The sequence below is a fragment of the Stegostoma tigrinum genome, chromosome 44 (genome assembly GCF_030684315.1).
Source record: "Stegostoma tigrinum isolate sSteTig4 chromosome 44, sSteTig4.hap1, whole genome shotgun sequence".
In the NCBI taxonomy this organism is placed as follows: Eukaryota; Metazoa; Chordata; class Chondrichthyes; order Orectolobiformes; family Stegostomatidae; genus Stegostoma; species Stegostoma tigrinum.
This window is the reverse complement of record NC_081397.1, coordinates 14,707,322-14,717,598: the sequence shown is the minus strand read 5'-3', so window position 1 is coordinate 14,717,598 and position 10,277 is coordinate 14,707,322. Positions and strand designations below refer to the sequence as shown.

Sequence of the window (10,277 nt, the reverse complement as noted above, 5' to 3'; positions counted from 1 at the left end):
TAGAACATAACAGCACAGTACAGGCCCTTCGGCCCTCGACGTTGTGCCGACCTGTCATACCGATTTCAAGCCCATCTAACCTACACTATTCCATGTACGTCCATATGCTTATCCAATGACGACTTAAATGTACCTAAAGTTGGCAAATCTACTACTGCTGCAGGCAAAGCGTTCCATTCCCTTACTACTCTGAGTAAAGAAACTACCTCAGAAATCTGTCCTATATCTTTCACCCCTCAATTTAAAGCTATGCCCCCTCGTGCTCACCGTCACCATCCTAGGAAAAAGGCTCTCCCTATCCACTCTACCTAACCCTCTGATTATTTTATATGTTTCAATTAAGTCACCCCTCAACCTTCTTCTCTCTAATAAAAACAGCCTCATGTCCCTCAGCCTTTCCTCGTAAGACCTTCCCTCCATACCAGGCAACATCCCAGTCAATCTCCTCTGCACCCTTTACAAAGCTTCCACATCCTCTCTTATAATGCGGTGACCAGAACTGTACACAGTACTCCAAGTGCGGCCGCACCAGAGTTTTGTACTGCTTCACCATAACCTCTTGGTTCCGGAACTCAATCCCACTATTAATAAAAGCTAAAACACTGTATGCCGCCTTAACAGCCCTGTCAACCTGGGTGGCAACTTTCAAGGATCTGTGTACATGGACACTGAGATCTCTCTGCTCATCTACACTGCTAAGAATCTTACCATGAGGCCTGTACTTTGCCTTCCGGTTACTCCTACCAAAGTGCATCACTTCACACTTGTCTGCATTAAACTCCATTTGCCACCTCTCAGCCCAGCTGTGCAGCTTATCGATGTCTCTCTGCAACATACAGCATCCTTCGTCACTATCCACAACTCCACCGATCTTAGTGTCGTCTGCAAATTTACTAACCCATCCTTCTACGCCCTCATCCAGGTCATTTATATAAATGACAAACAGCAGTGGACCCAACACCGACCCTTGCGGTACACCACTCGTAACTGGTCTCCAGGATGAACATTTCCCATCAACTACCACCCTCTTTTCTTTCAGCAAGCCAATTTCCGATCCAAACTGCTATGTCTCCCACAATTCCATTCCTCCGCATTTTGTACAACAGCCTCTTGTGGGGAACCTTATCGAATTCCTTGCTGAAATCCATATCCACCACATCAACCAGTTTACACTCATCTACCTGTTTGGTCACCTTCTCAAAGAACTCAATAAGGTTTGTGAGGCACAACCTTCCCTTCACAAAACCGCGCTGACAATCCCTAATCAATTTATTCTTTTCTAGATGATTATAAATCCTATCCCTTATATTGTTTTCCAACACTTTACCAACAACTGAGGTAAGGCTCAGTGGTCTATAATTACCAGGGTTGTCTCTACTCCCCTTCTTGAACAGGGGAACCACATTTGCTATCCTCCAGTCATCTGGCACTACTCCTGTAGACAATGACGACCCACCAATAGCCAGGCCAAGGTTTGACACAATCTCATAATGAGTTTTGAGAAGATTTGTAGCTCAGGTTGAGGTTCTGGATGTGAGTTGGCTCACTGAGCTGGAAGGTTAGTTTTCAGACATTTCGTCACCCTTTTTTTATTTGAAAAAATATACTTTTTTCATAAGATGCACAAAAAATAAAACATTTACACACCTACCCAGTCATGCAGACCGCTTTGAGTTACCCAGGGGGTACATACACCAACTAAAGGAAAAAAAACAAACAAAGAAGAAAAGAAACAAAGCAAAGAAAATACCCCGGCAGTCGTCCACCCGCACAGTCCCCGTTGGCCCCCTGACCAGTTGGGGAAGGCTCCAGCTGGGCCCAGTTACCAGATATGGCCCTTTTTACCATTCGGGATGAGGGGCTTCATACAGTGGTCTTTCCCCACCGCGCCTTGGCGGCGGCTGCCCCAAGCTTTAGAGCGTCCCTCAGCACATAGTCCTGGACCTTGGAGTGCGCCAGTCTGCAACACTCGGTCGGGGTCAGTTCTTTCAGCTGGCAGACCAGCAAGTTGCGGGCAGACTAAACAGCATCTTTCACTGCATTGATGGTCCTCTAGGCGCAGTTGATGTTGGTCTCGGTGTGCGTCTTGGGAAACCGCCCATAGAGCACGGAGTCTCGTGTCACGGAGCTGCTCGGGACGCACCTCGACAAATACCACTGTATCCCCCTCCAGACCTCCTGTGCATAGGCACACTCCAGAAGGAGGTGATCGACAGTCTCGTCCCACCCCCACCCCCACAGCCATCTCGAGGGCAGCGTGCGGTGGTGCAGAGATTCTGGGCATGCATAAAGGATCTCACTGGCAGAGCCCCTCTCACTGCCAGCCAAGCAATGTCCTTGCGCTTGTTTGAAAGTTATGGCGATGAGGCATTCTGCCAAACGACTTTGGCAGTCTGCGTAGGGAACCACACGACGGGATCCACCCTCTCCTTTTCCCGAAGGGTCTCGAGGATACTACATTCTGACCACTGCCTGACGGCCTTGTGGTCAAAGGTGTTTCCTTTCAAAAATTTCTCCACTAAGGACAGGTGTTATGGAACGGTACAACAACTCGGAGCGTTCTGCGGCAACAAGGCCAGGTCCATCCTTCGCAACGCCAGGGGACAGGTAGAACCTCAGTAAGTAGTGACACTTGGTGTTTGCGTACTGAGGATCTACGCACAGCTTGATGCAGCCGCACACAAAGGTAGCCATCAGGGCAAGGGTGGCGTTCGGTACGCCCTTTCCCCCATTTTCCAGGTCATTGTACATGGTGTCCCTGCGGACCTGGTCCATCCTCGATCCCCAAATGAAGTGGAAGATGGCCTGGGTGACCGCAGCGGCGCAGGTCCACGAATAGGCCAGGCCTGCGCCACATACAACAGTCCTGAAAGCCCCTCGCACCTGACAACCACGTTCTTACCCGCGATGGAGAGGGGCCGGAGCGTCCACCTGCCCAGCTTCTGCTTCAATTTAGTGATATGCTCCTCCCAAGTCTTAGTGAACGCCCCAGCTCAACCAAACCAAACACCCAGCACCTTCAGGTAGTCTGTCCTGACGGTGAAGGGGATGAAGGAGCGGTCGTCCCAGTTCCTGAAGAACATGACCTCGCTCTTACCCCTATTGACTTTGGCACCCGAGGCCAGTTCAAACTGGCCGCAGATGTCCAACAGCCTACCCCACCAACCGACGATCAGTGCAGAAGATGGCGACATCGTCCATGTACAGGGAGGTCTTGACCTGAAGGCCTCCGCTGCCTGGGATAGTCATGCCCTTCAGGCTCACGTCCTTCCTGATGGATGCGGCGAAGGGCTCCACACAGCACACGAACAAGGCAGGCGAGAGCGGGCAGCCCTGCCTGGCTCTAGATCTGACGGGAAAACTGTCCGATTCCCACCCATTGATCATGACTGCGCTAACAATGTTGGTGTAGAGCAGCCGGATCCAATTGCGGATGCCCTCCCCGAACCCCAATTTGGAGAGCATGTCCCTCATGTAAGCATGAGAGACCCTGTCGAAGGCTGTCTCCTGGTCCAGGCTGACAAGGCAGGTGTCCACCCTCCTGTCCTGCATGTAGGCGATCATATCCCTGATCAGCGCGAGGCTCTCAGCGATCTTCCTGCCCGGCACAGCACAGGTTTGGTCAGGGTGAATCGCTGACTCCAGGACAGACCTGACCCGGTTGGCTATGACCTTGGCCAGGATTTTGAAGTCCACGTTCAATAACGAAATGGGACACCAATTCTTAATTTCTTCCCTCTCCCCCTTCCTCTTGTAAATGAGGATGATGATGCCCTTCGTCATGGACTTGCACATTGCCCCTGCCCGAAGCGCACTATCGCACACCTCCAGCATGTCCTGGCCGACCAGGTCCCACAGAGCGGAATACAGCTCGACCGGTAAGCTGTTGCTTCCGAGTGCCTTATTCCTCTCCAAGGACTTGAGGGCTCTGGTCAGCTCATCCAGGGATATTGGCCGGTCCAGCCACCCCACAGTGCCGTTGTCCAAGGTCTTCGTGATAGATGACAGGAACCACTCAGAGGCTATGCTGTCCATGGCCTTCGCGTCCTACAGTCTGGCGTAGAAGGATCTGCTGATCCTCAAAATGTCGGGACGAGACGACGTCACCGAGCCATCATCCTCCTTCAGCTGGAGGAGCATTGTAAAACTGGCCTCACCTACGTCCTCTACAGCCACGACATGACATCACTCCTATACTGAATGTTCTGACCAATGAATGCAAGTGTGCCAAACACCACCTTCACCATCGTGTGTACCTGTGACTTCTCTTTCAAGCACCATGCGCCTGTACCCTAGGTCTCCTCTCCGGAATACACCCAGGGACTGTTTTTCTATAATAAAATAATAATGAGCACTGCATTTGGAGACTCAATTATCAAGTCAGTGTTAATGTGGTGGAGGATGAATGGCAGGTGTGTATACAAGATGTTTTCCTGGACTATCACATTGAGGCACCAATCTGGGATCATATAAGGATTTGGTATTTTGTAATGAGAAAGGATTCATGAATACCTGTTCTTCAGATTAGCCCATAGGAAATAGTGATTGTAACATCATAGAATTTAGGAAATAGTGACCATAATGTTGCAATTTTGGTTAAGTTTGAATGTGACATTGTTCAGCTTTAAGATGAACAAAGGAAAATATAAATATAAAAGAAGAGGTCATCTGAAGGAAAGTTTAAAAATACACAAAAATAGTCAACAGGAAATAGGCAATTCTATAAACAAATAATTCAGGCTCCAAAACAAGACTGTAAGTTGCTGGAAGTGCTCGGCAAGTCAGCAGCATGTGTGAAGAAATAAGTCAGAACTGACTGGGATCACTGGACCCGAAACGTTAAGTCTGGTGTTTTCCCGATTTACAGCATTCACAGGTCTTTCAGTTTTTACTTCAGGTTCCACAACGGTTGTACATTCTTTTAATGTATAAACGTTCAACGGGAACAGTGGATCTAATGAAGGATCACTAAAGATATATAACATTTTGTGAGGTGAAATCAAGCAGATTAAGGGACTGCCAGAAACATAATTGGCACATTTTTGGCTATTCTTTCCTAACTGCAGATTCTGAAGTTGGTCATGCTGACTTGAAGGTGTCCAATATAACCTCTTGGATAGTGATGAAAATGGGACAATGGAGATCTTCGTTAGCTTGGTGACCACAATAGAGAACATGTTAGAATCTGTTCGAGAGAACCTGGTACATGAACAGGAATCGAAGATTGAATATATGGGACAGAGCCAACAAGGCAGCATTAAAAGGCAATCGTGCTTGGTAAAACTGATGGAGATTTTGATGATATTAGTTACAGCATCAGTTAATGAGAAAAAGAGAGTTGATGTTTTTTTAATTCATTTGTGGGATATGGGCATCGCAGGATGGCCAGTATTTCTTGCCCACCGCTCGTTGTCCTTGAGAAGGTGGTGGGAAGCTGCCTTCTTGAACTGTTGCCATCCAACGGCTGTGGGTTGCCCCACAGTGCCATTACAGAGGGAATTCCAGGATTTTGACTCAGCATAAGCGAAGGAACAGCGATACATTTCCAAGTCAGGGTGGGAAGTGGCTTGGAGGGGATCTTGAAGCTGGTGGTGTTCCCATCTGTCTGCTGCCCTTGTCCTTCTCGATGGAAGTGGTTATGGATTTGGAAGGTGCTGTCAGAGGATCTTTGGTGAATTTCTGTAGTGCATCTTGCAGACGGTACACACTGCTGTTACTGACTGTCGGTGGTGGAGGGAGTGGATGCTTGTGGATGCAGTGCCAATCAAGCGGGATCCTTTGTGTTGGTTATTGTCAAGCTTCTTGAGTGTTGTTGGTGCTGCTCTCATCCCGTCACATGGGTAGTATTCCATCACATTCCTGACTTGTGTCTTGTAGATTGTGGACAGGCTTGAAGGAGTCAGGAGAGAAGTGAGTCACTGTGGTAGTCTCAGCTCTGACCAGCTCTTGTACCAACTGCGTTCATGTGCTCAGCTCAGTTGAGTTTCTGCTCAATGATAACCCCCAGGATGTTGATGGTGGAGGGTTCAGTGATGGTAACAACATTGAATGTCAAGGGGTGGTGAATAGATTGTCTCTTATTGGTGATGGCCATAGCCTTCTTGCATTTGAACACAGACTGCTTCAGTATCTGTGGAGTGACAAATGGTAATGAACAGTGGCGAATATCACCACTTCTGACCTTATGAGGTGGGAAAGGCCATTGGTGAAGCAGCTGAAGATGGTTAGGCTGAGGACACTATGCTAAGGCACTCTGGCAGAGATGTCCTGGAGCAGAGATAATTGACCTCCAACAACCACAACCATCTTCCTGTGTGTCACGTATGGCTCCAACCACTGGAGACTTTGCCCCCGATCCCCACTGGTTCCTTTGCCAGGGCTCCTTGACGCCCAGTCTAATGCAGCCTTAATGTCAACAGCTGTCATTCTCAGCTCACCTCTGGGATTCAGCTCTTTTGCCCATGTTTGAACCAAGGCTGTAATGAGGTCAGGAGCTGAGTGGCCCTGGTGGAGCCCAAACTGGGCGTCACTGAGCAGGCTGTTGCTGAGAAGGTGCTGCTCCATAGCACTGTTGATGACACTTTCCATCAATTCCTGATGATTGAGAGTAGACTGATGGGGTAGTAACTGGCCGGGTTGCATATTTCCTGATTTTTGAGTACAGAGCATAACTTGGGAAATTTTCTACTTTGCCGGGTAGATACCAGTGTTGTAACTGTCCTGGAATAGCTTGGCTTGGGGACTGGCAAGTTCTGCAGTACAAGCCTGCAGTACAATTGCCGGAATGTTGTCAGGGCCCGTAGGCTTTGCTGGACCCAGTGTCTCCAAAGTTTCGCGCTATCACATGGAGAGAATCAAATTGGCTGAAGACTGGTATTTGTGATGCTGGGGACCACTGGTGGAGGCTGAGATGGATTACCCACTTGCCAATTCTAGCTGAAGATTGCTGTGAATGCTTCAGCCTCACCTTTACACAGATGTGCTGGGCTCTTCCATCATTGAGGATGGGGATATTTGTGGAGCCTCCTCCTCCAGTGAGCTGTTTAATTGCCCACCACCATTCATGACTGGATGTGGCAGGCCTGCAGAGCTTAGATCTGATCTGTGGGTTGTGGGATCGCTTAGCTCTGTCTCTCAGTTGCTGCTTTTGCTGTTTAGTGAGCAGTATTCCTGTTTGGTGGCTTCACCAAGTTCACATCCCATCTTCAGATGTGCCTGGTACTGCTCCTGGCATGCCCTCCTGCACACTCCGTTGAACCAGGGTTGATCCCATGAATTGATGGTAATGGTTGACTGGGGGATATGCTGGGCCATGAGATGACAGATGATGCTGGAGTACAATCCTGCTGCTGTTGATGGCCCACAGTGCCTCATAGATGCCCAGGCACAAGTCGCTAGATCTGTGCAAAGTCTGTCCCATTTAGCATGGTGATAGTGCCACAAAATACAATGGAATGTGCTGGTGGGGCTGTGTCTCCACAAGTGCGATGGTCACCCTTACCGATACTGTCATGGACAGATGCAACTGCAGCTGGCAGGTTGGTAAGGATGAGACCGAGTATGCTTTTCCCTCTTGTTGGTTCCCTCACCACCTGCCACAGATCCAGCCTGGCAGCGATGTCCTTTGGGCACTGACCAGCTCGCTCTGCAGTACTGCTGCCGAGCCACTCTTGGTGGTAGGTATTGAAATCCCCTACTCAGAGTGCATTTTGTGTCCTTGCCATCTTCAGTGCTTCCTCCAAGTGATGTTCAACATGGAGTACCGATTCATTAGCTGAAGGAGGATGGTATACGGTCATCATCAGGAGCTTTCCTTGCCCATATTTAATCTGAAACCATAAGACGTCATGGGGTCTGGAGTCAGTGTTGAGCTCTCCCTGAGCAACACCCTCCCTACTGTATGTCACTGTGCGGCCACCTCTGCTGGGCCTGTCCTTTCGGTGAGACAGGACATATCCAGGGATGGTGATGGTGGTGTCTGGGACATTGTCTGTAAGTTATGATTCTTTAGGTATGACTATGTCAGGTTGTTACTGGACGTGTCTGTGAGGCACATCTCCCAAGTTTGGCACTAGCCCCGAGTTGGCAGTGAGGAAGTCATTGCAGGATCAACAGTGCTGTTTCTGCCGTTGTCTTCTCCAGTGCTGAGGTTAATGCTCGATGATCCGTCTGGTTTCATTTCATTGAGACTCTGTAGCAATTGGTACTTCAGTGGGCAACTGAGAGTTAACTACATTGCTGTAGGTCTGGAGTCGCATGTATGCCAGACCAGGTGAGGATGGCAGATTTCTTTCCCTGAAGAGGATTAATGAACCAGATGTGTTTTTGCAAGAATCAACAATGGTTTCATGGTCATCAATAGATTCCTAATTCGTGGCTTTTTAAAAAAAAAATTGAATTGAATTCCACCACCTGCCCTGGTGGGATTTGAACCCTGGTCCCAAGAAGATGAGCTGGGTTTCTGGTTTAATAGTCCAGCGCTGATACCACCCGGCCATCACCAACCCTATCATAAGGCTTTCAACCAAATCCCACACAGGATTCCAACAAATGTAATTGCACCGGAAGAGATTGGATGTATTGAATAATATGATCACAAATTACTCAGCCTGTGGGACAGGGTGGATTGAACTGGAAGATTTTGAAATTGCTCCATACAGAGAAAGCAGAGATAAGAAAAGAATATATCATGATCAGGAGGCAAGCTCTCCTCACGTGATGTTACAACCATGAAACATCATGATCTAGAAATCATTGAAGATATCAGCACAGGCAGGCTGTGGTGAAGAAGCCATGCAGGATTATCTGCGCACTCAGTCAGGATTATGTATCTCTATATGTATCCCTTGTTATTTTCTTTTGCTTCACACAGTCAACCTTGATGAATTCACATTTTCTCCTCATTTCCCTTTAAAAATTGTTATTAACTCTGTCAGAAGAAAATGTAGATAATCCTGGCTTCATTTGCCAGGTTGGAGAACATGGGAGAAGAGGAGACTGTTGCAACTTTATAAAACATGGGTTAGACTACAGATGGAATACTGTGTGCAGTTCAGATTACCATACTATTGCAAGGACATTATAACAAACAGAGTGAGTGTGGAGGAGAGTCACCAGGATGTTGCTTGGGCTGGAAAGTCTCAGTTCTGAGGAGAGACAAGATATCAGAGATAATGGGAACTGCAGATGCTGGAGAATTCCAAGATAATACAATGTGAGGCTGGATGAACACAGCAGGCCAAGCAGCATCTCAGGAGCACAAAAGCTGACGCCCCGGGCCTAGACCCTTCATAGGTCTAGGCCCGGGGCGTCAGCTTTTGTGCTCCTGAGATGCTGCTTGGCCTGCTGTGTTCATCCAGCCTCACAGAGACAAGATATGTTGGGTTTGCCTTCTCTGGAGCAGAGGGGGGATCTGATTGAGGTCCGCAAAGATATGAGAGGCATAGACAGAGGAGATTGTGAGAATCTTTTCCCCATGGCAGGCAAGTCGAAGACCAGACAGCATAAGTTAAAGGTGAGCAGTTCGTGGTTGTGAGGAAACAATTTTTCATCCAAAGGACGGTAGAAATATGGACTGTGCTGGCTGAGACGGTGGTGGAAGCAGGTGCTCTCACATTTCGGAAGCATCTGGACAGTATTTTAAATGCCAGGACTTAGTCAGCCAGGAACATGTGCAGAAAAATAGGGTCAGTTTGTTGGTCAACATAGACAGGTGGGCTGAGGGGCCTGTTTCTGTGCTGCATGACTCAATGGCTCTGACTTGATTACTCAGATTCAGTGACAAGGACCAGGCCCATAACTCTACACAACTTTGATAATGATTTGGATGATGTTGCAAATGGTAATATTTCCAAATTTGTTGAAAGAGGAGGCCATTCAGCCCTTTGAGTTTGTTCCACTATTCAATAGGCTCATGGCTGATTTGATGCTGCTCAAATAGTACTGATGCAGATTCAGGAATGTGACTACCTCAGAAATGCCTTCCACTCATTTCTACCAACACCTCACTCCCCCTTTCCCTCCCACAAGTATTCCTATAGTCCAGTCTGCCTCAATTCAAATATATTTCATCATGCCAGTACATTTCCTTCGCTGTCGAGAAGTTTCTATGAGTCCAATTCACTTTAGCCTGCCCCACGACATCATTCACTCCCATTCTGCCCCTCAATTTCTGAGTCAGTTTATCTTCCCCTTGACCAAACATCAGCATGCCTTTTCCCTTTAACCATTCAGTTAATTTCACCTATCACAGTTGCAAATTGTGCAGTCATTTCCAA

At 48.0% G+C, this 10,277-nt stretch overlaps 1 protein-coding gene across 1 annotated transcript in view; it reads left to right on the top strand.

Annotated features, from left to right (window-relative positions):
- Nucleotides 1–10,277, top strand: part of LOC132206828 (uncharacterized) — an 82,213-nt gene that overhangs the window by 21,978 nt on the left and 49,958 nt on the right. The gene's annotated exons all lie outside the window — the stretch shown is intronic.